The sequence below is a fragment of the Leuresthes tenuis genome, unplaced genomic scaffold (genome assembly GCF_036924035.1).
Source record: "Leuresthes tenuis unplaced genomic scaffold, fLeuTen1.0.hap1 SCAF_13, whole genome shotgun sequence".
NCBI lineage: Eukaryota > Metazoa > Chordata > Actinopteri > Atheriniformes > Atherinopsidae > Leuresthes > Leuresthes tenuis.
This window is the reverse complement of record NW_027325367.1, coordinates 34,607,836-34,633,822: the sequence shown is the minus strand read 5'-3', so window position 1 is coordinate 34,633,822 and position 25,987 is coordinate 34,607,836. Positions and strand designations below refer to the sequence as shown.

General features: G+C 49.3%; 24 non-coding genes and 5 pseudogenes across 24 annotated transcripts; 6 read left to right on the top strand and 23 right to left on the bottom strand.

The window, feature by feature from the left end:
- Nucleotides 1–425: 425 nt before the first annotated feature.
- LOC140267628 (U1 spliceosomal RNA) lies at nucleotides 426–589 on the top strand. The gene has a single exon (XR_011907227.1). It is a non-coding gene; the product is annotated as a U1 spliceosomal RNA (small nuclear RNA).
- Nucleotides 590–1,197: 608 nt separating this feature from the next.
- On the top strand, nucleotides 1,198–1,361 carry LOC140267874 (U1 spliceosomal RNA). The gene has a single exon (XR_011907408.1). It is a non-coding gene; the product is annotated as a U1 spliceosomal RNA (small nuclear RNA).
- A 602-nt stretch (nucleotides 1,362–1,963) lies between these two features.
- On the top strand, nucleotides 1,964–2,127 carry LOC140267981 (U1 spliceosomal RNA). Its single transcript, XR_011907505.1, has one exon. It is a non-coding gene; the product is annotated as a U1 spliceosomal RNA (small nuclear RNA).
- A 436-nt stretch (nucleotides 2,128–2,563) lies between these two features.
- On the top strand, nucleotides 2,564–2,727 carry LOC140267690 (U1 spliceosomal RNA). The gene has a single exon (XR_011907281.1). It is a non-coding gene; the product is annotated as a U1 spliceosomal RNA (small nuclear RNA).
- A 2,662-nt stretch (nucleotides 2,728–5,389) lies between these two features.
- LOC140267705 (U2 spliceosomal RNA) lies at nucleotides 5,390–5,580 on the bottom strand. Its single transcript, XR_011907296.1, has one exon. It is a non-coding gene; the product is annotated as a U2 spliceosomal RNA (small nuclear RNA).
- Nucleotides 5,581–5,855: 275 nt separating this feature from the next.
- Nucleotides 5,856–5,969, bottom strand: LOC140267919 (U5 spliceosomal RNA). The gene has a single exon (XR_011907449.1). It is a non-coding gene; the product is annotated as a U5 spliceosomal RNA (small nuclear RNA).
- Nucleotides 5,970–6,378: 409 nt separating this feature from the next.
- On the bottom strand, nucleotides 6,379–6,569 carry LOC140267741 (U2 spliceosomal RNA). Its single transcript, XR_011907328.1, has one exon. It is a non-coding gene; the product is annotated as a U2 spliceosomal RNA (small nuclear RNA).
- Nucleotides 6,570–6,844: 275 nt separating this feature from the next.
- LOC140267822 (U5 spliceosomal RNA) lies at nucleotides 6,845–6,958 on the bottom strand. The gene has a single exon (XR_011907360.1). It is a non-coding gene; the product is annotated as a U5 spliceosomal RNA (small nuclear RNA).
- Nucleotides 6,959–7,342: 384 nt separating this feature from the next.
- On the bottom strand, nucleotides 7,343–7,533 carry LOC140267637 (U2 spliceosomal RNA). Its single transcript, XR_011907234.1, has one exon. It is a non-coding gene; the product is annotated as a U2 spliceosomal RNA (small nuclear RNA).
- A 275-nt stretch (nucleotides 7,534–7,808) lies between these two features.
- LOC140267810 (U5 spliceosomal RNA) lies at nucleotides 7,809–7,922 on the bottom strand. The gene has a single exon (XR_011907349.1). It is a non-coding gene; the product is annotated as a U5 spliceosomal RNA (small nuclear RNA).
- Nucleotides 7,923–8,332: 410 nt separating this feature from the next.
- On the bottom strand, nucleotides 8,333–8,523 carry LOC140267739 (U2 spliceosomal RNA). The gene has a single exon (XR_011907327.1). It is a non-coding gene; the product is annotated as a U2 spliceosomal RNA (small nuclear RNA).
- A 266-nt stretch (nucleotides 8,524–8,789) lies between these two features.
- On the bottom strand, nucleotides 8,790–8,903 carry LOC140267821 (U5 spliceosomal RNA). The gene has a single exon (XR_011907359.1). It is a non-coding gene; the product is annotated as a U5 spliceosomal RNA (small nuclear RNA).
- A 386-nt stretch (nucleotides 8,904–9,289) lies between these two features.
- On the bottom strand, nucleotides 9,290–9,480 carry LOC140267677 (U2 spliceosomal RNA). The gene has a single exon (XR_011907269.1). It is a non-coding gene; the product is annotated as a U2 spliceosomal RNA (small nuclear RNA).
- A 249-nt stretch (nucleotides 9,481–9,729) lies between these two features.
- On the bottom strand, nucleotides 9,730–9,843 carry LOC140267911 (U5 spliceosomal RNA). Its single transcript, XR_011907442.1, has one exon. It is a non-coding gene; the product is annotated as a U5 spliceosomal RNA (small nuclear RNA).
- Nucleotides 9,844–10,231: 388 nt separating this feature from the next.
- Nucleotides 10,232–10,436, bottom strand: LOC140267767 (U2 spliceosomal RNA; annotated as a pseudogene).
- A 4,991-nt stretch (nucleotides 10,437–15,427) lies between these two features.
- LOC140267787 (U2 spliceosomal RNA) lies at nucleotides 15,428–15,605 on the bottom strand (annotated as a pseudogene).
- Nucleotides 15,606–15,854: 249 nt separating this feature from the next.
- LOC140267933 (U5 spliceosomal RNA) lies at nucleotides 15,855–15,968 on the bottom strand. The gene has a single exon (XR_011907462.1). It is a non-coding gene; the product is annotated as a U5 spliceosomal RNA (small nuclear RNA).
- Nucleotides 15,969–16,377: 409 nt separating this feature from the next.
- Nucleotides 16,378–16,568, bottom strand: LOC140267639 (U2 spliceosomal RNA). Its single transcript, XR_011907236.1, has one exon. It is a non-coding gene; the product is annotated as a U2 spliceosomal RNA (small nuclear RNA).
- A 70-nt stretch (nucleotides 16,569–16,638) lies between these two features.
- LOC140267625 (U1 spliceosomal RNA) lies at nucleotides 16,639–16,802 on the top strand. The gene has a single exon (XR_011907224.1). It is a non-coding gene; the product is annotated as a U1 spliceosomal RNA (small nuclear RNA).
- Nucleotides 16,803–17,410: 608 nt separating this feature from the next.
- Nucleotides 17,411–17,574, top strand: LOC140267624 (U1 spliceosomal RNA). The gene has a single exon (XR_011907223.1). It is a non-coding gene; the product is annotated as a U1 spliceosomal RNA (small nuclear RNA).
- A 69-nt stretch (nucleotides 17,575–17,643) lies between these two features.
- On the bottom strand, nucleotides 17,644–17,705 carry LOC140267794 (U2 spliceosomal RNA; annotated as a pseudogene).
- A 273-nt stretch (nucleotides 17,706–17,978) lies between these two features.
- Nucleotides 17,979–18,094, bottom strand: LOC140267908 (U5 spliceosomal RNA). The gene has a single exon (XR_011907439.1). It is a non-coding gene; the product is annotated as a U5 spliceosomal RNA (small nuclear RNA).
- Nucleotides 18,095–18,503: 409 nt separating this feature from the next.
- On the bottom strand, nucleotides 18,504–18,694 carry LOC140267699 (U2 spliceosomal RNA). Its single transcript, XR_011907289.1, has one exon. It is a non-coding gene; the product is annotated as a U2 spliceosomal RNA (small nuclear RNA).
- Nucleotides 18,695–18,969: 275 nt separating this feature from the next.
- Nucleotides 18,970–19,083, bottom strand: LOC140267928 (U5 spliceosomal RNA). Its single transcript, XR_011907457.1, has one exon. It is a non-coding gene; the product is annotated as a U5 spliceosomal RNA (small nuclear RNA).
- Nucleotides 19,084–19,492: 409 nt separating this feature from the next.
- LOC140267710 (U2 spliceosomal RNA) lies at nucleotides 19,493–19,683 on the bottom strand. The gene has a single exon (XR_011907300.1). It is a non-coding gene; the product is annotated as a U2 spliceosomal RNA (small nuclear RNA).
- A 275-nt stretch (nucleotides 19,684–19,958) lies between these two features.
- Nucleotides 19,959–20,072, bottom strand: LOC140267809 (U5 spliceosomal RNA). Its single transcript, XR_011907348.1, has one exon. It is a non-coding gene; the product is annotated as a U5 spliceosomal RNA (small nuclear RNA).
- Nucleotides 20,073–20,448: 376 nt separating this feature from the next.
- LOC140267766 (U2 spliceosomal RNA) lies at nucleotides 20,449–20,649 on the bottom strand (annotated as a pseudogene).
- A 4,744-nt stretch (nucleotides 20,650–25,393) lies between these two features.
- LOC140267801 (U2 spliceosomal RNA) lies at nucleotides 25,394–25,566 on the bottom strand (annotated as a pseudogene).
- Nucleotides 25,567–25,841: 275 nt separating this feature from the next.
- LOC140267931 (U5 spliceosomal RNA) lies at nucleotides 25,842–25,955 on the bottom strand. The gene has a single exon (XR_011907460.1). It is a non-coding gene; the product is annotated as a U5 spliceosomal RNA (small nuclear RNA).
- Between the last annotated feature and the right edge of the window lie 32 nt (nucleotides 25,956–25,987).

The window sequence follows — 25,987 nt, the reverse complement described above, 5'->3', positions numbered from 1 at the left end:
GTGCAGTCACCCCAGGCAGGTGGGCATTGCCTTAGAGATGGGGAGGAACAAAATGAAAAAAGAGGACATATGACCACTGAAGTGGATGTTTAGCAAGGTTTGCCAAATGCTGCAGCATGTCTGCACTGGAGATATGCAGCCGTGAGGGTTTGCCTCAACTGAGAAATTTCCCAGTGTGGGTGGGTGTGGCTTTAGAGATGGGGAGGAGGGGAAAGAGATACGTTTGTGCTGCAAGTTCCTTGGTTGTTTAAAAGAAGAAGTGATCAGAAAGATAATGAAAAGCCTTACTGTTTTAATCTGCAAACGTTTTAGTTTCGGGGTAGCTGCTTCTGCTGGCATGGCACACCAGACAGTTGAAGTTGCAGGACCGTCCGGCCGAGTGAGGCACCTGGGAAAGAGGTATCAGCCTCTGACATTTGCAATTCATACTTACCTGGCAGGAGAGACACCATGATCAAGAAGGTGGTTCACTCAAGGCGAGGTTCAGTCATTGCACACCGACTGTACTGACCCTTGCGAATTCCCCAAATGTGGGAATCTCGACTGCATAATTTCTGGTAGTGGGGGACTGCGTTCGCGCTTTCCCTTGATTTGGCTGTTCAACATCAGTATATCTCATCTAAAATTCCCGTTTTTGACCTTGTGTCAGTGTTTTAACAACACCTTGCCATCTTTAAAATGGATGTTTAGTAAGGTACGCTGAATGCTGCAGCATGTCTACACAACAGATATGCAGCTGCGTAGTTGTCAGGTGAGGTCATACAGTGCAGTCACCCCAGGCAGGTGGGCATTGCCTTAGAGATGGGGAGGAACAAAATGAAAAAAGAGGACATGTGACCACTGAAGTGGATGTTTAGCAAGGTTTGCCAAATGCTGCAGCATGTCTGCACTGGAGATATGCAGCCGCTCAGCCGTGAGGGTTTGCCTCAACTGAGAAATTTCCCAGTGTGGGTGGGTGTGACTTTAGAGATGGGGAGGAAGGGAAAGAGATACGTTTGTGCTGCAAGTTCCTTGGTTGTTTAAAAGAAGAAGTGATCAGAAAGATAATGAAAAGCCTTACTGTTTTAATCTGCAAACGTTTTAGTTTCGGGGTAGCTGCTTCTGCTGGCATGGCACACCAGACAGTTGAAGTTGCAGCACCGTCCGGCCGAGTGAGGCACCTGGGAAAGAGGTATCAGCCTCTGACATTTGCAATTCATACTTACCTGGCAGGAGAGACACCATGATCAAGAAGGTGGTTCACGCAAGGCGAGGTTCAGTCATTGCACACCGACTGTACTGACCCTTGCGAATTCCCCAAATGTGGGAATCTCGACTGCATAATTTCTGGTAGTGGGGGACTGCGTTCGCGCTTTCCCCTGATTTGGCTGTTTAACATGAATATTTCTGCTCTACATTACCCTTTTATGACCTTGTGTCACTGTTTTAACAACACCTTGCCGTCTTTAAAATGGATGTTTAGCAAGGTTTGCCAAATGCTGTAGCATGTCTACACAACAGATATGCAGCTTTGCAGTTGTCAGGTGAGGTCATACAGTGCATTCACCCCAGGCAGGAGGGCATTGCCTTAGAGATGGGGAAGAACAAAATGAAAAAAGAGGACATGTGACCACTGAAGTGGATGTTTAGCAAGGTTTGCCAAATGCTGCAGCATGTCTGCACTGGAGATATGCAGCTGCCCAGCCGTGAGGGTTTGCCTCAACAGAAATTTCCCAGTGTGGGTGTGGCTTTAGAGATGGGGAGGAGGGGAAAGAAATACATTTGTGCTGCAAGTTCCTTGGTTGTTTAAAAGAAGAAGTGATCAGAAAGATAATGAAAAGCCTTACTCTTTTAATCTGCAAACGTTTTAGTTCCGGGGTAGCTGCTGCTGCTGGCATGGCACACCAGACAGTTGAAGTTGCAGCACCGTCCGGCCGAGTGAGGCACCTGGGAAAGAGGTATCAGCCTCTGACATTTCCAACTCATACTTACCTGGCAGGAGAGACACCATGATCAAGAAGGTGGTTCACTCAAGGCGAGGCTCAGTCGTTGCACACCGATTGTACTGACCCTTGCGAATTCCCCAAATGTGGGAATCTCGACTGCATAATTTCTGGTAGTGGGGGACTGCGTTCGCGCTTTCCCTTGATTTGGCTGTTTAACATCAGTATATCTCATCTAAAATTCCCGTTTTTGACCTTGTGTCACTGTTTTATAACACCTTGCCGTCTTTAAAATGGGTGTTTAGTAAGGTACGCTGAATGCTGCAGTATGTCTGCACTGGAGATATGCAGCCGCTCAGCCGTGAGGGTTTGCCTCAACTGAGAAATTTCCCAGTGTGGTTGTGGCTTTAGAGATGGGGAGGAGGGGAAAGAAATACATTTGTGCTGCAAGTTCTTTGGTTGTTTAAAAGAAGAAGTGATCAGAAAGATAATGAAAAGCCTTACTGTTTTAATCTGCAAACATTTTAGTTTCGGGGTAGCTTCTGCTGCTGGCATGGCACACCAGACAGTTGAAGTTGCAGCACCGTCCGGCCGAGTGAGGCACCTAGGAAAGAGGTATCAGCCTCTGACATTTCCAATTCATACTTACCTGGCAGGAGAGACACCATGATCAAGAAGGTGGTTCACTCAAGGCGAGGCTCAGTCATTGCACACCGACTGTACTGACCCTTGCGAATTCCCCAAATGTGGGAATCTCGACTGCATAATTTCTGGTAGTGGGGGACTGCGTTCGCGCTTTCCCCTGATTTGGCTGTTTAACATGAATATTTCTGGTCTACATTACCCTTTTATGACCTTGTGTCACTGTTTTAGCAACACCTGCCATCTTTAAAATGGATGTTTAGTAAGGTACGCTGAATGCTGCAGCATGTCTACACAACAGATATGCAGCTGCGCAGTCAGGTGAGGTCATACAGTGCAGTCACCCCAGGCAGGTGGGCATTGCCTTAGAGATGGGGAGGAACAAAATGAAAAAAGAGGACATGTGACCACTGAAGTGGATGTTTAGCAAGGTTTGCCAAATGCTGCAGCATGTCTGCACTGGAGATATGCAGCCGCTCAGCCGTGAGGGTTTGCCTGAACTGAGAAATTTCCCAGTGTGGGTGTGGCTTTAGAGTTGGGAAGTAGGGGAAAGAAATACATTTGTGCTGCAAGTTCCTTGGTTGTTTAAAAGAAGAAGTGATCAGAAAGATAATGAAAAGGCTTACTGTTTAATCTGCAAACATTTTAGTTTCGGGGTAGCTGCTGCTGCTGGCATGGCACACCAGACAGTTGAAGTTGCAGCACCATCCGGCTGAGTGAGGCACAGGGGGATATCGTATATACACACATATGAAGGCTATATATAAAAATAGCCTATATGAATATATATGTATGTGTTTGAATGTTTTGGATGACAGCGCAAGTGCAAAAAAGTACGACAACTACACTGAAAGACGTTGTTTTAGCTTTCACGGTGTCTGTAGTTGTCTAGCGCGCAAGCACGTCTCGCTGGTTACGAGCGCTGAACAGGCACGCGCGCTCTTTGCCGCGTCTGCAGCGCGGAGCGGCGAAGAGATGCAGGGGAAACCGTATCTGACGGGGAAATGCGGCTCGAAAGAACACCGGAGTGAACGAGCTGTGCTGCAGGCGGGCGTCGTTGACGTCATCCCAGTAGAGCCCTCTATAAGCCCCCCCGATAGCCGATAAAGAGACTGCTAACGTCCCACAGGAAACCATTACTTCAACTTACTGCTGCTAAAGGTGCTTCTTCAAAGGTGCTCCAGAGCTTCACTGTCGCGCCACTCTTCTGGGTTTTGTTTCAGTCATTAGAAGCCAAACTATTGCTTTTATAGGTTACTTTTAATCAAAGTTTAAGCCTCTAATGATGGAGAGCAGTTCATTCAATTACAAATTGCAAATAATTTCCAACTTCCAACTGGTAAACAATTAAAGAATGCCAACCTGAAGAAAAATTTCCTCGTCTTGGAGATCGAACATTAAACAAATTGAGCATTATTCCTTTTTTCAGTTAAGTGAACTATAAAACAGCTAATGAGAATTTGGTGTAACAATGGAGCCAAGGCACAATAGCATAACATTAACTCTGTGTGGTTGTCCTCTTCAGGAGCAGTTTTCTAATGACTGCCTGTTTAAGGAGAACCTAGAGGCGAACCACTACAACACCTACTCATCTTACTCTCACCCAGGAAACTACCTGGCTCTTTCTCACAAAGGGCAGTTAAGGAGAGGCAATGATGTGAACCACAACCAATCCTGCACTCATTTCTTACCAAGAAGGACTCTGTGATGAGCGTTTTCTCAACTGGAGCCTATGTTGATATGATGCTGCTATATTTAATCTCCAGTTTGTGGAGCAAAAGCAGCACACCAGAAGCTGGCCTCTATGCAGAAACAAGGCCTGAAGCCTCAGAACGGGATACAGAAGAGATTAATGGGATTTTAAGAGCTTTATGGAGAAATAGCCAAGTTCTAACACAAACTTTCTTCAACTTGTTCAGACGACCTGCCTGTTCGGTCTGAGATTCCATCAACAACAGCCTCCCGTGGTGCAGTTCACCTGTATTCCAACTGCATGGATTACTTTGGCTTTCTGTACATCTTCTGTCCGGCTGTTTATCATAAATAAATTCTGAACCACTGTACATTTCCTGCTTCGAACCAATCAGCAGATAGATAGCATTGTTTTGTAAATAAAGCACATGGCTGTTCATAAAACACATTTTGCCAGAGGATGGCGCAAAAAGACAACAGGGGAAAAATTATCTTATTTGCATTTACCAGACTGACACATACATTTTTTTCAAAATAAATTCTAATGTTCCTGTTGTCTGCTTAATGAGTAATAAGGACAACACATAACAGACTCAATGAGGTGATATAATCATTATGGTTACAGCATGTTTCAAGCTATAAATGTCTTAACATCCATTCACTGAATCTCACACTGTTACTATAACCCCTGGAGAAGTCTCCAAAACAAACACCTTCACAAGTCTAAATATGCAAATGCTCACTGACTCACCGCTGCTACTGCCAGCTACACAGGTTCATTTTGAAGGAAGTGGGAGTTTATTAATTCTGTAAATAATTATTCTATTCTAATGGTAGACTGTTGAATGTTAGAATATTATTATTTTTGCACTCTTGTTTAGGTTATTTAAATGTTTTATTTGTGCACAGTTTCATACATTTTACATTTTCTGTTTTGCACTGAATGTTAATTTGTTGGCTTTTTGGTTTCTGGGTTAGGGTTAGAAACGAACTGTAAGACAGCTGCAGTACATACAGAAATGCTGCTGCTCTAGTCCTGACTAGAACCAGAAAATATGACGAAAAGAAAATTTCATCTTGGGCTCCCTGAAACTTCCATCCTGCACCACTGTTTGCTTTTTCACAAGAGCAGAGAAGAGCGCACCGTTCCCAGCGGCACTGCAGTACCGGGTCGATGCTTGGAGTGAACGGAGCAAGCTCCTTTTTCAACTCCTGTTCCTAAAAATCCATTTAATATGTAGTCCTCGTATAGAGGACATATCAGATATTAAACTGATAAGAACAGCTACTACACTTGATCTTAGCCAAAAGGCCGAGAAGCGATAACTGTCCACTGGTTCACGTCCGAGGGCCCTTCCTGGCACAATGCGCACTTGTCGCGGTGTTCTTTTTATGGCCATAGGTGGCCAGAGAGTCACTTTGCACCTCCGCCCACCCGCTGCACTGAGCACTCTTCAGCCCTTTTAAATGGTATAACTTTGCACTCCCGCGAGCACCATTCAAGCAACATCGGCACAGTCACAACAAGTAAGGCGACTCTACTCAGGGAAATCACTCTGCACAGGAACAAGATTTCTTTTGCACAGACAGAAAGGCCTTCACCCGCAAAGGTAAAGCCTGCCAAAAACAGAAACAACTCATTAGTGCTGCTCTCCACGGAAGTCTTTAGTAAAAGGCGAAAGACTTGTACGTTATGAAGAGAAACCAGAGTACGATTATCCGTCACTGCGGGAGCAGGGCACCAGGCCAGTTGGCATAGCCACCTTCCCCATGGTGAGCTTAGCTTGGTTGAGACACTTGCTCCCCCTTGCTCCTCGGCTGACCAAGTAGGAACAATCGGGCCCCATTCGATGGCTGCCTTGTCTTTTACTCTGTGCAAAAGACAAGGCAGCCACAAACACCACGGGAAACACCGTATTGAGGCTTTGTTCTGAGCGCTCATTCGGTGTCGCGTTTCTTTCAAGCAATTCTCCCGGTTAGCCGGCACCCGGCTCGCTCCCAGAGCCGTGTTAAAGTCTGCCTCGCATTCACTCCCTTTTTTCAGCAGACTAAAAGAAAATTTCATCTTGGGCTCCCTGAAACTTCCATCCTGCACCACTGTTTGCTTTTTCACAAGAGCAGAGAAGAGCGCACCGTTGCCAGCGGCACTGCAGTACCGGGTCGAAGCTTGGAGTGAACGGAGTAATCTCCTTTTTCAACTCCTGTTCCTAAAAATCCATTTAATATGTAGTCCTCGTATAGAGGACATATCAGATATTAAACTGATAAGAACAGATACTACACTTGATCTTAGCCAGAAGGCCGAGAAGCGATAACTGTCCACTGGTTCACGTCCGAGGGCCCTTCCTGGCACAATGCGCACTTGTCGCGGTGTTCTTTTTATGGCCATAGGTGGCCAGAGAGTCACTTTGCACCTCCGCCCACCCGCTGCACTGAGCACTCTTCAGCCCTTTTAAATGGTATAACTTTGCACTCCCGCGAGCACCATTCAAGCAACATCGGCACAGTAACAACAAGTAAGGCGACTCTACTCAGGGAAGTCACTCTGCACAGGAACAAGATTTCTTTTGCACAGACAGAAAGGGCTTCACCCGCAAAGGTAAAGCCTGCCAAAAATAGAAACAACTCATTAGTGCTGCTCTCCACGGAAGTCTTTAGTAAAAGGCGAAAGACTTGTACGTTATGAAGAGAAACCAGAGTACGATTATCCGTCACTGCGGGAGCAGGGCACCAGGCCAGTTGGCATAGCCACCTTCCCCGTGGTGAGCTTTGCTTGGTTGAGACGCTTGCTCCCCCTTGCTCCTCGGCTAACCAAGTATGAACAATCGGGCCCTATTCGATGGCTGCCTTGTTTTTTACTCTGTGCAAAAGACAAGGCAGCCACAAACACCACGGGAAACACCGTATTGAGGCTTTGTTCTGAGCGCTCATTCGGTGTCGCGTTTCTTTCAAGCAATTCCCGGTTTGCCCACACTCGGCTCGCTCCCAGAGCCGTGTTAAAGTCTGCCTCGCATTCACTCCCTTTTCTCAGCAGACTAAAAGAAACTTCCATCTTGCACCACTTTTTGCTTTTTCACTAGAGCAGAGAAGAGCGCACCGTTCCCAGTGGCACTGCAGTACCGGGTCGATGCTTGGAGTGAACGGAGCAAGCTCCTTTTTCAACTCCTGTTCCTAAAAATCCATTTAATATGTAGTCCTCGTATAGAGGACATATCAGATATTAAACTGATAAGAACAGATACTACACTTGATCTTAGCCAAAAGGCCGAGAAGCGATAACTGTCCACTGGTTCACGTCCGAGGGCCCTTCCTGGCACAATGCGCACTTGTCGCGGTGTTCTTTTTATGGCCATAGGTGGCCAGAGAGTCACTTTGCACCTCCGCCCACCCGCTGCACTGAGCACTCTCCAGCCCTTTTAAATGGTATAACTTTGCACTCCCGCGAGCACCATTCAAGCAACATCGGCACAGTCACAACAAGTAAGGCGACTCTACTCAGGGAAGTCACTCTGCACAGGAACAAGATTTCTTTTGCACAGACAGAAAGGGCTTCACCCGCAAAGGTAAAGCCTGCCAAAAATAGAATCAACTCATTAGTGCTACTCTCCACGGAAGTCTTTAGTAAAAGGCGAAAGACTTGTACGTTATGAAGAGAAACCAGAGTACGATTATCCGTCACTGCGGGAGCAGGGCACCAGGCCAGTTGGCATAGCCACCTTCCCCATGGTGAGCTTTTCTTGGTTGAGACGCTTGCTCCCCCTTGCTCCTCGGCTGCCCAAGTAGGAGCAATCGGGCCCTATTCGATGGCTGCCTTGTCTTTTACTCTGTGCAAAAGACAAGGCAGCCACAAACACCACGGGAAACACCGTATGTGAGGCTTTGTTCTGAGCGCTCATTCGGTGTCGCGTTTCTTTCAAGCAATTCTCCCGGTTAGCCCGCACTCGGCTCGCTCCCAGAGCCGTGTTAAAGTCTGCCTCGCATTCACTCCCTTTTCTCAGCAGACTTAAAGAAAATTTCATCTTGGGCTCCCTGAAACTTCCATCCTGCACCACTGTTTGCTTTTTCACAAGAGCAGAGAAGAGCGCACCGTTGCCAGCGGCACTGCAGTACCGGGTCGATGCTTGGAGTGAACGGAGCAATCTCCTTTTTCAACTCCTGTTCCTAAAAATGCATTTAATATGTAGTCCTCGTATAGAGGACATATCAGATATTAAACTGATAAGAACAGCTACTACACTTGATCTTAGCCAAAAGGCCGAGAAGCGATAACTGTCCACTGGTTCACGTCCGAGGGCCCTTCCTGGCACAATGCGCACTTGTCGCGGTGTTCTCTTTATGGCCATAGGTGGCCAGAGAGTCACTTTGCACCTCCGCTGCACTGAGCACTCTTCAGCCCTTTTAAATGGTATAACTTTGCACTCCCGCGAGCACCATTCAAGCAACATCGGCACAGTCACAACAAGTAAGGCGACTCTACTCAGGGAAGTCACTCTGCACAGGAAGAGATTTCTTTTGCACAGACAGAAAGGGCTTCACCCGCAAAGGTAAAGCCTGCCAAAAATAGAAACAACTCATTAGTGCTGCTCTCCACGGAAGTCTTTAGTAAAAGGCGAAAGACTTGTACGTTATGAAGAGAAACCAGAGTACGATTATCCGTCACTGCGGGAGCAGGGCACCAGGCCAGTTGGCATAGCCACCTTCCCCATGGTGAGCTTTGCTTGGTTGAGACGCTTGCTCCCCCTTGCTCCTCGGCTGACCAAGTAGGAACAATCGGGCCCTTTTCGATGGTTGCCTTGTCTTTTACTCTCTGCAAAAGACAAGGCAGCCACAAACACCACGGGAAACACCGTATTGAGGCTCTGTTCTGAGCGCTCATTCGGTGTCGCGTTTCTTTCAAGCAATTCTCCCGGTTAGCTGGCACCCGGCTCGCTCCCAGAGCCGCGTTAAAGTCTGCCTAGCATTCACTCCTTTTTCTCAGCAGACTAAAAGAAACTTCCATCCTGCACCACTGTTTGCTTTTTCACAAGAGCAGAGAAGAGCGCACCGCTCCCAGCGGCACTGCAGTACCGGGTCAATGCTTGGAGTGAACGGAGCAAGCTCCTTTTTCAACTCCTGTTCCTAAAAATCCATTTAATATGTAGTCCTCGTATAGAGGACATATCAGATATTAAACTGATAAGAACAGATACTACACTTGATCTTAGCCAAAAGGCCGAGAAGCGATAACTGTCCACTAGTTCACGTCCGAGGGCCCTTCCTGGCACAATGCGCACTTGTCGCGGTGTTCTTTTTATGGCCATAGGTGGCCAGAGAGTCACTGAGCACTCTTCAGCCCTTTTAAATGGTATAACTTTGCACTCCCGCGAGCACCATTCAAGCAACATCGGCACAGTCACAACAAGTAAGGCGACTCTACTCAGGGAAGTCACTCTGCACAGGAACAAGATTTCTTTTGCACAGACAGAAAGGGCTTCACCCGCAAAGGTAAAGCCTGCCAAAAATAGAAACAACTCATTAGTGCTGCTCCCCACGGAAGTCTTTAGTAAAAGGCGAAAGACTTGTACGTTATGAAGAGAAACCAGAGTACGATTATCCGTCACTGCGGGAGCAGGGCACCAGGCCAGTTGGCATAGCCACCTTCCCCATGGTGAGCTTTGCTTGGTTGAGACGCTTGCTCCCCCTTGCTCCTCGGCTGACCAAGTAGGAACAATCGGGCCCTATTCGATGGCTGCCTTGTCTTTTACTCTGTGCAAAAGACAAGGCAGCCACAAACACCACGGGAAACACCGTATTGATTGAGGCTTTGTTCTGAGCGCTCATTCGGTGTCGCGTTTCTTTCAAGCAATTCCCGGTTTGCCCGCACTCGGCTCGCTCCCAGAGCCGTGTTAAAGTCTGCCTCGCATTCACTCCCTTTTCTCAGCAGACTAAAAGAAACTTCCATCCTGCACCACTTTTTGCTTTTTCACAAGAGCAGAGAAGAGCGCACCGTTCCCAGCGGCACTGCAGTACCGGGTCGATGCTTGGAGTGAACGGAGCAAGCTCCTTTTTCAACTCCTGTTCCTAAAAATCCATTTAATATGTAGTCCTCGTATAAAGGACATATCAGATATTAAACTGATAAGAACAGATTTTTTTTTTTTTTTTTTTTTTTTTATTACAAAACTTCCAAGAAACATTTAGAACAACATGACAAACCAATCAAAGCAATGCTTTACATGTCCGACACAAAAACCATACAAACATAAGAAACAACCACAAAGAAACACTACCCGCTCATGAAAATAAAGTCTTCCATCGCTCTCTTGCAGCGTGATACCCGTACTTTTCCTCCTCCATTCTTCTCATGCGTCCAATCTCTGCCCTCACCCTTGCCACCACCCTTCCCACCTGCCAGTCCACATTGTTTTTAATCAACGCCGTCCTTGCATCCCACAGCGCCACCTTTCCCATAGACAGAACCAACCATAACAGAAAACCCTCCCTACCTTTCCCCCTTAAACCCAAGCCCAGCATTATCTTGTCATACTTTAAAGACCCCAATCTTGGAAAAAAAAGAACCAACTCAACCCACACTTTTGTTGCAAACCCACATTCCCAAAACACATGCTCAATTGTCTCATCAGCCCCACACCCCTCCCTTGGGCACAAACTCCCCCGTGTCAACCCGTGTCTATTTAAAACTTCCCTGACTGGCAACCTCCTGTGTAAGGCGAGCCAATTTATATCCCTCGCCCTGTTTGTGAGACCTTTCTGCTGTGTGAAAACCCACCCTTGTTGCCCCACCCCATACACCCCCACCGGCCCCCTTTTTTCCACCAGAGCCCTGTACAGGCGCCGGTGACTGAAGCACAGGTCCCCCTCCTGACACTCTGGGTGCTTTTTCCCCCAGCATACCACCTGCCTATAATACGGGGGTAAGACATCCCCCTTTGGCTTTCGATTGTCCCATAACACCAATCTCCTGAAGGGGAATGACAACCAAAACAGCAAAAGTGCCTGAAAATGATGGCCACTGGTCTGTTGCACAGACCTGCACAAAAAGGAAAAGAAAACCACATCCAACTTAAGTGGGATGTCCGGCACACCCCTCCCTCCCATCCGAACTTCCTGGTACATCCACTCCCTTCTCACATATTCATACCCCCCCCATACAAAGGAAAAAACATCTCTCATGAAACTTCTCCTATATTGAGGAGGTAAAGGAAAAACATACGCTAGGTATACCAAAAATGGCAAAATATCAGCCTTCAAAACCAGCACTCTACCACTTAAGGAAAGTTGCCGGGATTTCCACAGCCCCATCCGCGAACGGGCTGCAGCCAGACGCCTTCCCCAATTTAATTCTGCACTCCCCTCTCCCTGAAACTCTACCCCCAGGACTCTCACTGGGCCCTGGCACTGGGGCAGACCAGCTAGGCCTCCCACCCTACCAGCCCATGGTCCAAAAAACTTAATGGTGGACTTCCCTAAGTTCACTTTGGCCCCCGACACTATCGAAAAACTCTCCACCACTTCCAACAGCCGTGTGACCGACCTCTCTGTTGTCAAAAAAAAGGTCATGTCATCCGCATACTGCATCACTGTCAACTTGTCTGGACCTGCTCCAGGAAGGTGCAGACCCACCACACCCGGGTCCCCCCGCACCACCGCACCCAGCGGCTCCATGTAAGCCACAAAGAGCAGCGGGGAGAGTGGGCATCCCTGCCTCACCCCAGTTCTCTGTGCCACCACTGTACCCAAGTGCCCGTTCACCATAACTCTGCTCCCCACCCCCTTGTACATGATCTCCAACCACTCTATGAAACGGGGCCCAAATCCCATCCTCTCCAAAACTGCAAAAAGAAACCTGTGGTTCACCCTGTCAAACGCTTTCTCCATATCTAACCCCACCAAACTCATATTGATCCCCCGCTCCTCCACCCAATGAATACAGTCCCTCACCAATCCCAGATTCCACTGTATTAGCCTTCCCTCCACCCCACACGTCTGATCCTCATGGATTACATGAGGTAGAGCCTTCCGAAGACGACCAACTAGGACTCGAGCCACAATTTTGTAGTCCACACAGAGCAACGTGATCGGCCTATAGCTTTCCATTCGCTCCCTGTCCCCTTTCTTATACAAGAGAGATATGACCCCCTCCCTCATTGTTTTCCCTAAGCCCCTCCCTTCCAAAACAGATTTAACCACCTCCCACACATCCCTCCCCAAAATCCCCCAAAAAACCAAAAAAAATTCCTTGGGCAGCCCATCAATCCCAGGCACCTTGCCTGATGGCAGCCCCTTCATGGCCTCCTCCACCTCTGCCATGGTCACCGGGCCCTCCATCCCCTCAACTATATCTCCAGGAACCCTTCTCTGCAGAGACCCTAAAAACCTTCCCAGGCCATCCTCACCCACAGCCCCCTCCCCAAAAACTTCCCCAAAAAACAGAGAAGCTACCTCCACCATCTCCAGTGGGTCTGTCATAGAACCCCCACCTTTCCCACGCAGCTGCGGGATACATGCCCTTGCCTGGGCTGTCTTAACCTGCTTGAAAAAGTAAGCACTGCAGCGTTCCCCCAACTCAAACTTCTCCTTTCTACACCGAAATAAAAACACCCTAGCCCTCTCCCTAAAATAAATCCCTAACTTACCCTTTACCGCTTCAACTGCCTCCCTATCCAGCGTCTCCCCCTTATTCCCTGCTGTCACCAAAAATTGTAGTCTCCTCTGTAAGTGCACAAACTCCCTTCTCCTCTCCCGTGCTCTCACTGTGCTATATGAGATCGCCAATAGGCGAGTATTGTGTTTTACCCCCTCCCACCAGTCCACCACTGATCCGAAACAAGGCTTAAGCTGTTCCCACACCCCATAATGGAAAGAAAAACTTTTCCGGAAAGCCTTTTCCTTCAAGATTTCACAATTTAGCCTCCAAAACCCCCTCCCAAAAAGGGGTGCCTCCACCTCAAAGGTCACCCGGAGTTGGCCGTGATCTGTGAACCAGAGGGGCGACACTGCAGCATCTTTCACCTCCACCACCTTTGGCAAAAAAACAAAATCTATCCTACTGCGTGAACCCCTAGAATTTGACCATGTGAATCCTTCCCCTGACCTATCCACCACCCTGAAACTATCCTGTAAATTAAAGTCCATCACTACATCCCTCAAATAAGGCAAACTAAAATCCCCAATGCCTTCAAAAGAGACATTAAAATCCCCCCCCACAACCAAAACCCTGTTGGTAACACAAACATCAGGCAACGCCAAAAAAAGATCCCTCCGTCCCTGTGGTTCTGCTGGGGCATAAACAGTGATGAACCGAAAATAGACCCCCCTCCAGTCCGCATCAACCACTAGTACCCTCCCCTGTACCACAGAAAAACTCCCCGACACATGAAAATCCCTATCCCCAAATAAAATACCCACCCCACAAGAGTGAACCCCTCCCACCCCCCACCTTGAAATCCCCCTCTTCCATCCATCAGAGAAGACCCTTACATCTCCCCCATCCCTTAAATGAACCTCCTGTAAAAAACAAACCTGGAAAGGGACCTGGGCCAAATAATGAAAAATCCCCCCCCTCTTCCCCTTATCTCTCATCCCCCTCACATTGACTGTTAAAACTGTAAAGGTCCCTTTCAGGCCTTCTCTTTCTCTCCCAGTAGGCCCTCGGAACCACTCCCCACAGACCCCCCCGATCCGTAGACCTCGCACTCCTCAAGGTAGGCCACACTGCTGGGCGACCTGGCCTCAAAAACAGAGCGTGACGAGCTCAGGGGTGAAACAGCCCCCCCCCTCCCCTGGCCCAGTCCCCCCATCTATGTTATCAGCCCTCGCACCATCTTGGGTGCCCCCGGAGGCCCCGCCCTCCCCTTCCGCACCCCTGCTTACTCCTTGATGCCTCTCGGAGGCCGCAGGTACCCCCTCCATTACATCAGACCCCCTGCAGGAACCCTTCGGCCCCAAGTCCACACCCAATGACCCCGAATGTCCTGGTGAAGTCGAAGGCACCTCTCCTTCACACGCAGTGTCCATCGACTGAACGGCACCCTCTCGCTGTTTCTTCCTCCTCCTTCTTCCCTTCACCTGTGTTTCAGCACGGACCGCTTCAGCTGAGGACTCTGTGTAGTCCTCACCTGAAGAGACCCTCTGCCTCCTCACTCCACCAATCGCTGCCATCACCATCTCCACCGTCTCCTCCTCCGAACTCGCCGCACAATCTGCCCAGGATCCTGTCAGCGGCAGACAGTCTCCAAAGCTCACCATAACACTCACACCTTCACGATCACCTCCCAAGTCCGATGGGTCTGCCGCTCCTTCTACGTTGCCCTTCCCTGGGACATCTCCATCTGCCATGAGCCTTTCCCCAGCCGGCGAGGCTGCGGCCGCCTCCGCAATCCGGACAGCAGCCCCCGTCCCAAGGCCCATCTTTGCCTCGTGGACCTCCTGACGCAACTCCACCTGCGGCCTCTGCTTCCGGATCTCCAAACCTCCAGCCACTGTGGCGTATGTGCGGGTACGTTTGGGGCAGTCCCGAAGCAGGTGCCCCGCATCCCCGCACCCATGACAGTGCCGGGGTGCATCACAGGTGGCAGCACCGTGCCCACTTCCCCCACAGTTCCGGCAGCAAACTTGGACGCAGCCTGTCGCCAGGTGTCCAAACCTGCGACATTGTCTGCAAAACAGTGGCTGCCCGGAGTAAAAAAGAAATCCCCTGTCCGCCCCAATTGAAAAGTATGCAGGGGGGTGCTTTAATCCGTCCATGCTGTCTGGATCCTCCCCCAACAGCACCCTGAACTGCCTCCGACCTGTCCAGATCCCAAAACTGTCCCGCAGATATTTCGGCTGCATGTCCACTTTCCCGTACCTCCTGAGGAACCCAGCCACTGCCTCGTCCCCGACGTATGGGTTGTAAACGTGGATAGTCACAATCCTCAAATTCCTCTGGCAAAGAGGCACCACTCTGAACCTGGAAAAGGGCTCCATCTCTGCCTTTTCCTGAAATGTTGCTTGGATCTGATCGTACTGCTGCTGGCTGTTCAAAGTGAGATCATATCCCCCATCGGCTGCGTTCCATTGCAAACAGAAAATCTGTGCCGGATCAACTTTCAAACCTGCGACGATGACAGTTCTGACGAACCACTCCCGATCTCCAAAATGACTTTTCTTGTCTTTTAAAACAAACCTCAAAGAATTTCGCAGACCAGCATAAAATGCTGTCTGGGATGGATGTTTAATGACCATTTTTCCTCCAAAAAAAAAAAAAAAAACGATACACCTAAATCATCCAGGCTCCTTACATCGCTTGGCTCTGGTAACTTAAACCACTTACTGCACTTGATCTTAGCCAAAAGGCCGAGAAGCGATAACTGTCCACTGGTTCACGTCCGAGGGCCCTTCCTGGCACAATGCACACTTGTCGCGGTGTTCTTTCTATGACCATAGGTGGCCAGAGAGTCACTGAGCACTCTTCAGCCCTTTTAAATGGTATAACTTTGCACTCCCGCGAGCACCATTCAAGCAACATCGGCACAGTCACAACAAGTAAGGCGACTCTACTCAGGGAAGTCACTCTGCACAGGAACAAGATTTCTTTTGCACAGACAGAAAGGGCTTCACCCGTAAAGGTAAAGCCTGCCAAAAATAGAAACAACTCATTAGTGCTGCTCTCCACGGAAGTCTTTAGTAAAAGGCGAAAGATTTGTACTTTATGAAGAGAAACCAGAGTACGATTATCCGTCACTGCGGGAGCAGGGCACCAGGCCAGTTGGCATAGCCACCTTCCCCATGGTGAGCTTTGTTTGGTTGAGACGCTTGCTCCCCCTTGCTCCTCGGCTGACCAAGTAGGAACAATCGGGCCCTATTCGATGGCTGCCTTGTCTTTTACTCTGTGCAAAAGACAAGGCAGCCACAAACACCACGGGAAACACCGTATTGAGGCTTTGTTCTGAGCGCTCATTCGTTGTCGCGTTTCTTTCAAGCAATTCTCCCGGTTAGCCCGCACTCGGCTCACTCCCAGAGCCGTGTTAAAGTCTGCCTCGCATTCACTCCCTTTTCTCAGCAGACTAAAAGAAAATTTCATCTTGGGCTCCCTGAGACTTCCATCCTGCACCACTGTTTGCTTTTTCACAAGAGCAGAGAAGAGCGCACCGTTCCCAGCGGCACTGCAGTACCGGGTCGATGCTTGGAGTGAACGGAGCAAGCTCCTTTTTCAACTCCTGTTCCTAAAAATCCATTTAATATGTAGTCCTCATATAGAGGACATATCAGATATTAAACTGATAAGAACAGATACTACACTTGATCTTAGCCAAAAGGCCGAGAAGCGATAACTGTCCACTGGTTCACGTCCGAGTGAGGCACCTGGGAAAGAGGTATCAGCCTCTGACATTTCCAATTCATACTTACCTGGCAGGAGAGACACAATGATCAAGAAGGTGGTTCACTCAAGGCGAGGCTCAGTCATTGCACACCGACTGTACTGACCCTTGCCAATTCCCCAAATGTGGGAATCTCGACTGCATAATTTCTGGTAGTGGGGGACTGCGTTCGCGCTTTCCCCTGATTTGGCTGTTTAACATGAATATTTCTGGTCTATATTACCCTTTTTTGACCTTGTGTCACTGTTTTAACAACACCTTACCATTTTTAAAATGGATGTTTAGTAAGGTATGCTGAATGCTGCAGCATGTCTACACAACAGATATGCAAATGCGTAGATGTCAGGTGAGGTCATACAGTGCAGTCACCCCAGGCAGGTGGGCATTGCCTTAGAGATGGGGAGGAACAAAATGAAAAAAGAGGACATGTGACCACTGAAGTGGATGTTTAGCAAGGTTTGCCAAATGCTGCAGCATGTCTGCACTGGAGATATGCAGCCGTGCAGCCGTGAGGGTTTGCCTCAACTGGGAAATTTCCCAGTGTGGGAGGGTGTGGCTTTAGAGATGGGGAGGAGGGGAAAGCAATACATTTGTGCTGCAAGTTCCTTGGTCGTTTAAAAGAAGAAATGAACAGAAAGATAATGAAAAGCCTTACTGTTTTAATCTGCAAACGTTTTAGTTTCGGGGTAGCTGCTTCTGCTGGCATGGCACACCAGACAGTTGAAGTTGCAGCACCGTCCGGCCGAGTGAGGCACCTGGGAAAGAGGTATCAGCCTCTGACATTTGCAATTCATACTTACCTGGCAGGAGAGACACCATGATCAAGAAGGTGGTACACTCAAGGCGAGCCTCAGTCATTGCACACGGACTGTACTGACCCTTGCGAATTCCCCAAATGTGGGAATCTCGACTGCATAATTTCTGGTAGTTGGGGACTGCGTTCGCGCTTTCCCCTGATTTAGCTTTTTAGCATGAATATTTCTGGTCTACATTACCTTTTTTGGACTGTTTGTCAAGCAACATCGGATTGGTATGGAGGACATATCAGATACTACACTTGATCTTAGCCAAAAGGCCGAGAAGCGATAACTGTCCACTGGTTCACGTCCGAGGGCCCTTCCTGGCACAATGCGCACTTGTCGCGGTGTTCTTTTTATGGCCATAGATGGCCAGAGAGTCACTTTGCACCTCCGCCCACCCGCTGCACTGAGCACTCTTCAGCCCTTTTAAATGGTATAACTTTGCACTCCCGCGAGCACCATTCAAGCAACATCGGCACAGTCACAACAAGTAAGGCGACTCTACTCAGGGAAGTCACTCTGCACAGGAACAAGATTTCTTTTGCACAGACAGAAAGGGCTTCACCCGCAAAGGTAAACCCTGCCAAAAATAGAAACAACTCATTAGTGCTGCTCTCCACGGAAGTCTTTAGTAAAAGGCGAAAGACTTGTACGTTATGAAGAGAAACCAGAGTACGATTATCCATCACTGCGGGAGCAGGGCACCAGGCCAGTTGGCATAGCCACCTTCCCCATGGTGAGCTTTGCTTGGTTGAGACACTTGCTCCCCCTTGCTCCTCGGCTGACCGAATAGGAACAATCGGGCCGTATTCGATGGCTGCCTTGTCTTTTACTCTGTGCAAAAGACAAGGCAGCCACAAACACCACGGGAAACACCGTATTGAGGCTTTGTTCTGAGCGCTCATTCGGTGTCGCGTTTCTTTCAAGCAATTCTCCCGGTTAACCCGCACTCAGCTCGCTCCCAGAGCCGTGTTAAAGTCTGCCTCGCATTCACTCCCTTTTCTCAGCAGACTAAAAGAAAATTTCATCTTGGGCTCCCTGAAACTTCCATCCTGTACCACGGTTTGCTTTTTCACAAGAGCAGAGAAGAGCGCACCGTTCCCAGCGGCACTGCAGTACCGGGTCGATGCTTGGAGTGAATGGAGCAAGCTCATTTTTCAACTCCTGTTCCTAAAAATCCATTTAATATGTAGTCCTCGTATAGAGGACATATCAGATATTAAACTGATAAGAACAGATACTACACTTGATCTTAGCCAAAAGGCCGAGAAGCGATAACTGTCCACTGGTTCACGTCCGAGGGCCCTTCCTGGCACAATGCGCACTTGTCGCGGTGTTCTTTTTATGGCCATAGGTGGCCAGAGAGTCACTTTGCACCTCCGCCCACCCGCTGCACTGAGCACTCTCCAGCCCTTTTAAATGGTATAACTTTGCACTCCCGAGAGCACCATTCAAGCAACATCGGCACAGTCACAACAAGTAAGGCGACTCTACTCAGGGAAGTCACTCTTCACAGGAACAAGATTTCTTTTGCACAGACAGAAAGGGCTTCACCTGCAAAGGCAAAGCCTGCCAAAAATAGAAACAACTTATTAGTGCTGCTCTCCACGGAAGTCTTTAGTAAAAGGCGAAAGACTTGTACGTTATGAAGAGAAACCAGAGTACGATTATCCGTCACTGCGGGAGCAGGGCACCAGGCCAGTTGGCATAGCCACCTTCCCCATGGTGAGCTTTGCTTGGTTGAGACGCTTGCTCCCCCTTGCTCCTCGGCTGACCAAGTAGGAACAATCGGGCCCTATTCGATGGCTGCCTTGTCTTTTACTCTCTGCAAAAGACAAGGCAGCCACAAACACCACGGGAAACACCGTATTGAGGCTTTGTTCTGAGCGCTCATTCGATGTCGCGTTTCTTTCAAGCAATTCTCCCGGTTAGCCCGCACTCGGCTCGCTCCCAGAGCCGTGTTAAAGTCTGCCTCGCATTCACTCCCTCTTCTCAGCAGACTAAAAGAAAATTTCATCTTGGGCTCCCTGAAACTTCCATCCTGCACCACTGTTTGCTTTTTCACAAGAGCAGAGAAGAGCGCACCGTTCCCAGCGGCACTGCGGTACCGGGTCGATGCTTGGAGTGAACGGAGCAAGCTCCTTTTTCAACTCCTGTTCCTATAAATCCATTTAATATGTAGTCCTCGTATAGAGGACATATCAGATATTAAACTGATAAGAACAGATACTACACTTGATCTTAGCCAAAAGGCCGAGAAGCGATAACTGTCCACTGGTTCACGTCCGAGGGCCCTTCCTGGCACAATGCGCACTTGTCGCGGTGTTCTTTTTATGGCCATAGGTGGCCAGAGAGTCACTTTGCACCTCCGCCCACCCGCTGCACTGAGCACTCTTCAGCCCTTTTAAATGGTATAACTTTGCACTCCCGCGAGCACCATTCAAGCAACATCGGCACAGTCACAACAAGTAAGCCGACTCTACTCAGGGAAGTCACTCTGCACAGGAACAAGATTTCTTTTGCACAGACAGAAAGGGCTTCACCCGCAAAGGTAAAGCCTGCCAAAAATAGAAACAACTCATTAGTGCTTCTCTCCACGGAAGTCTTTAGTAAAAGGCGAAAGACTTGTACGCTATGAAGAGAAACCAGAGTACGATTATCCGTCACTGCGGGAGCAGGGCACCAGGCCAGTTGGCATAGCCACCTTCCCCATGGTGAGCTTTGCTTGGTTGAGACGCTTGCTCCTCGGCTGACCAAGTAGGAACAATCGGGCCCTATTCGATGGCTGCCTTGTCTTTTACTCTGTGCAAAAGACAAGGCAGCCAAAAACACCACAGGAAACACCGTATTGAGGCTTTGTTCTGAACGCTCATTCGGTGTCGCGTTTCTTTCAAGCAATTCTCCCGGTTAGCCCGCACTCGGCTCGCTCCCAGAGCCGTGTTAAAGTCTGCCTCGAATTCACTCCCTTTTCTCAGCAGACTAAAAGAAACTTCCATCCTGCACCACTGTTTGCTTTTTCACAAGAGCAGAGAAGAGCGCACCGTTCCCAGCGGCACTGCAGTACCGGGTTGATGCTTGGAGCGAACGGAGCAAGCTCCTTTTTCAACTCCTGTTCCTAAAAATCCATTTAATATGTAGTCCTCGTATAGAGGACATATCAGATATTAAACTGATAAGAACAGATTTTTTTTTTTTTCTTTTTTTTTTATTACAAAACTTCCAAGAAACATTTAGAACAACATGACAAAACAGTCAAAGTAATGCTTTACATGTCCGACACAAAAACCATACAAACATAAGAAACAACCACAAAGAAACACTACCCGCTCATGAAAATAAAGTCTTCCATCGCTCTCTTGCAGCGTGATACCCGTACTTTTCCTCCTCCATTCTTCTCATGCATCCAATCTCTGCCCTCACCCTTGCCACCACCCTTCCCACCTGCCAGTCCACATTGTTTTTAATCAACGCCGTCCTTGCATCCCACAGCGCCACCTTTCCCATAGACAGAACCAACCATAACAGAAAACCCTCCCTACCTTTCCCCCTTAAACCCAAGCCCAGCATTATCATGTCATACTTTAAAGACCCCAATCTTGGAAAAAAAAGAACCAACTCAACCCACACTTTTGTTGCAAACCCACATTCCCAAAACACATGCTCAATTGTCTCATCAGCCCCACACCCCTCCCTTGGGCACAAACTCCCCCGTGTCAACCTGTGTCTATTTAAAACTTCCCTGACTGGCAACCTCCTGTGTAAGGCGAGCCAATTTATATCCCTCGCCCTGTTTGTGAGACCTTTCTGCTGTGTGAAAACCCACCCTTGTTGCCCCACCCCATACACCCCCACCGGCCCCCTTTTTTCCACCAGAGCCCTGTACAGGCGCCGGTGACTGAAGCACAGGTCCCCCTCCTGACACTCTGGGTGCTTTTTCCCCCAGCATACCACCTGCCTATAATACGGGGGTAAGACATCCCCCTTTGGCCTTCTATTGTCCCAGGACACCAATCTCCTGAAGGGGAATGACAACCAAAACAGCAAAAGTGCCTGAAAATGATGGCCACTTGTCTGTTGCACAGACCTGCACAAAAAGGAAAAGAAAACCACATCCAACTTAAGTGGGATGTCCGGCACACCCCTCCCTCCCATCCGAACTTCCTGGTACATCCACTCCCTTCTCACATATTCATACCCCCCCCATACAAAGGAAAAAACATCTCTCATGAAACTTCTCCTATATTGAGGAGGTAAAGGAAAAACATACGCTAGGTATACCAAAAATGGCAAGATATCAGCCTTCAAAACCAGCACTCTACCACTTAAGGAAAGTTGCCGGGATTTCCACAGCCCCATCCGCGAACGGGCTGCAGCCAGACGCCTTCCCCAATTTAATTCTGCACTCCCTTCTCCCTGAAACTCTACCCCCAGGACTCTCACTGGGCCCTGGCACTGGGGCAGACCAGCTAGGCCTCCCACCCTACCAGCCCATGGTCCAAAAAACTTAATGGTGGACTTCCCTAAGTTCACCTTGGCCCCCGACACTATTGAAAAACTCTCCACCACTTCCAACAGCCGTGTGACCGACCTCTCTGTTGTCAAAAAAAAGGTCATGTCATCCGCATACTGCATCACTGTCAACTTGTCCGGACCTGCTCCAGGAAGGTGCAGACCCACCACACCCGGGTCCCCCCGCACCACCGAACCCAGCGGCTCCATGTAAGCCACAAAGAGCAGCGGGGAGAGTGGGCATCCCTGCCTCACCCCAGTTCTCTGTGCCACCACTGTACCCAAGTGCCCGTTCACCATAACTCTGCTCCCCACCCCCTTGTACATGATCTCCAACCACTCTATAAAACGGGGCCCAAATCCCATCCTCTCCAAAACTGCAAAAAGAAACCTGTGGTTCACCCTGTCAAACGCTTTCTCCATATCTAACCCCACCAAACTCATATTGATCCCCCGCTCCTCCACCCAATGAATACAGTCCCTCACCAATCCCAGATTCCACTGTATTAGCCTTCCCTCCACCCCACACGTCTGATCCTCATGGATTACATGAGGTAGAGCCTTCCGAAGACGACCAACTAGGACTCGAGCCACAATTTTGTAGTCCACACAGAGCAACGTGATCGGCCTATAGCTTTCCATTCGCTCCCTGTCCCCTTTCTTATACAAGAGAGATATGACCCCCTCCCTCATTGTTTTCCCTAAGCCCCTCCCTTCCAAAACAGATTTAACCACCTCCCACACATCCCTCCCCAAAATCCCCCAAAAAACCAAAAGAAATTCCTTGGGCAGCCCATCAATCCCAGGCACCTTGCCTGATGGCAGCCCCTTCATGGCCTCCTCCACCTCTGCCATGGTCACCGGGCCCTCCATCCCCTCAACTATATCTCCAGGAACCCTTCTCTGCAGAGACCCTAAAAACCTTCCCAGGCCATCCTCACCCACAGCCCCCTCCCCAAAAACTTCCCCAAAAAACAGAGAAGCTACCTCCACCATCTCCAGTGGGTCTGTCACAGAACCCCCACCTTTCCCACGCAGCTGCGGGATACATGCCCTTGCCTGGGCTGTCTTAACCTGCTTGAAAAAGTAAGCACTGCAGCGTTCCCCCAACTCAAACTTCTCCTTTCTACACCGAAATAAAAACACCCTAGCCCTCTCCCTAAAATAAATCCCTAACTTACCCTTTACCGCTTCAACTGCCTCCCTATCCAACGTCTCCCCCTTATTCCCTGCTGTCACCAAAAATTGTAGTCTCCTCTGTAAGTGCACAAACTCCCTTCTCCTCTCCCGTGCTCTCACTGTGCTATATGAGATCGCCAATAGGCGAGTATTGTGTTTTACCCCCTCCCACCAGTCCACCACTGATCCGAAACAAGGCTTAAGTTGTTCCCACACCCCATAATGGAAAGAAAAACTTTTCCGGAAAGCCTTTTCCTTCAAGATTTCACAATTTAGCCTCCAAAACCCCCTCCCAAAAAGGGGTGCCTCCACCTCAAAGGTCACCCGGAGTTGGCCGTGATCTGTGAACCAGAGGGGCGACACTGCAGCATCTTTCACCTCCACCACATTTGGCAAAAAAACAAAATCTATCCTACTGCGTGAACCCCTAGAATTTGACCATGTGAATCCTTCCCCTGACTTATCCACCACCCTGAAACTATCCTGTAAATTAAAGTCCATCACTACATCCCTCAAATAAGGCAAACTAAAATCCCCAATGCCTTCAAAAGAGACATTAAAATCCCCCCCCACAACCAAAACCCTGTTGGTAACACAAACATCAGGCAACGCCAAAAAAAGATCCCTCCGTCCCTGTGGTTCTGCTGGGGCATAAACAGTGATAAACCGAAAATAGACCCCCCTCCAGTCAGCATCAACCACTAGTACCCTCCCCTGTACCACAGAAAAACTCCCCGACACATGAAAATCCCTATCCCCAAATAAAATACCCACCCCACAAGAGTGAACCCCTCCCACCCCCCACCTTGAAATCCCCCTCTTCCATCCATCAGAGAAGACCCTTACATCTCCCCCATCCCTTAAATGAACCTCCTGTAAAAAACAAACCTGGAAAGGGACCTGGGCCAAATAATGAAAAACCCCCCCCCTCTTCCCCTTATCTCTCATCCCCCTCACATTGACTGTTAAAACTGTAAAGGTCCCTTTCAGGCCTTCTCTTTCTCTCCCAGTAGGCCCTCGGAACCACTCCCCACAGACCCCCCCGATCCGTAGACCTCGCACTCCTCAAGGTAGGCCACACTGCTGGGCGACCTGGCCTCAAAAACAGAGCGTGACGAGCTCAGGGGTGAAACAGCCCCCCCCTCCCCTGGCCCAGTCCCCCCATCTATGTTATCAGCCCTTGCACCATCTTGGGTGCCCACGGAGGCTCGGTCCTCCCCTTCCGCACCCCTGCTTACTCCTTGATGCCTCTCGGAGGCCGCAGGTATCCCCTCCATTACATCAGACCCCCTGCAGGAACCCTTCGGCCCCAAGTCCACACTCAATGACCCCGAATGTCCCGGTGAAGTCGAAGGCACCTCTCCTTCACACGCACTGTCCATCGACTGAACGGCACCCTCTCGCTGTTTCTTCCTCCTCCTTCTTCCCTTCACCTGTGTTTCAGCACGGACCGCTTCAGCTGAGGACTCTGTGTAGTCCTCACCTGAAGAGACCCTCTGCCTCCTCACACCACCGATCGCTGCCATCACCATCTCCACCGTCTCCTCCTCCGAACTCGCCGCACAATCTGCCCAGGATCCTATCAGTGGCAGACAGTCTCCAAAGCTCACCATAACACTCACACCTTCACGATCACCTCCCAAGTCCGATGGGTCTGCCGCTCCTTCTACGTTGCCCTTCCCTGGGACATCTCCATCTGCCACGAGCCTTTCACAGTTCCGGCAGCAAACTTGGACGCAGCCCGTCGCCAGGTGTCCAAACCTGCGACATTGTCTGCAAAACAGTGGCTGCCCGGAGTAAAAAAGAAATCCCCTGTCCGCCCCAATTGAAAAGTATGCAGGGGGGTGCTTTAATCCGTCCATGCTGTCTGGATCCTCCCCCAACAGCACCCTGAACTGCCTCCGACCTGTCCAGATCCCAAAACTGTCCCGCAGATATTTCGGCTGCATGTCCACTTTCCCGTACCTCCTGAGGAACCCAGCCACTGCCTCGTCCCCGACGTATGGGTTGTAAACGTGGATAGTCACAATCCTCAAATTCCTCTGGCAAAGAGGCACCACTCTGAACCTGGAAAAGGGCTCCATCTCTGCCTTTTCCTGAAATGTTGCTTGGATCTGATCGTACTGCTGCTGGCTGTTCAAAGTGAGATCATATCCCCCATCGGCTGCGTTCCATTGCAAACAGAAAATCTGTGCTGGATCAACTTTCAAACCTGCGACGATGACAGTTCTGACGAACCACTCCCGATCTCCAAAATGACTTTTCTTGTCTTTTAAAACAAACCTCAAAGAATTTCGCAGACCAGCATAAAATGCTGTCTGGGATGGATGTTTAATGACCATTTTTTCCTCCAAAAAAAAAAACGATACACCTAAATCATCCAGGCTCCTTACATCGCTTGGCTCTGGTAACTTAAACCACTTACTGCACTTGATCTTAGCCAAAAGGCCGAGAAGCGATAACTGTCCACTGGTTCACGTCCGAGGGCCCTTCCTGGCACAATGCGCACTTGTCGCGGTGTTCTTTTTATGGCCATAGGTGGCCAGAGAGTCACTTTGCACCTCCGCCCACCCGCTGCACTGAGCACTCTTCAGCCCTTTTAAATGGTATAACTTTTCACTCCCGCGAGCACCATTCAAGCAACATCGGCACAGTCACAACAAGTAAGGCGACTCTACTCAGGGAAGTCACTCTGCACAGGAACAAGATTTCTTTTGCACAGACAGAAAGGGCTTCACCCGCAAAGGTAAAGCCTGCCAAAAATAGAAACAACTCATTAGTGCTGCTCTCCACGGAAGTCTTTAGTAAAAGGCGAAAGATTTGTACGTTATGAAGAGAAACCAGAGTACGATTATCCGTCACTGCGGGAGCAGGACACCAG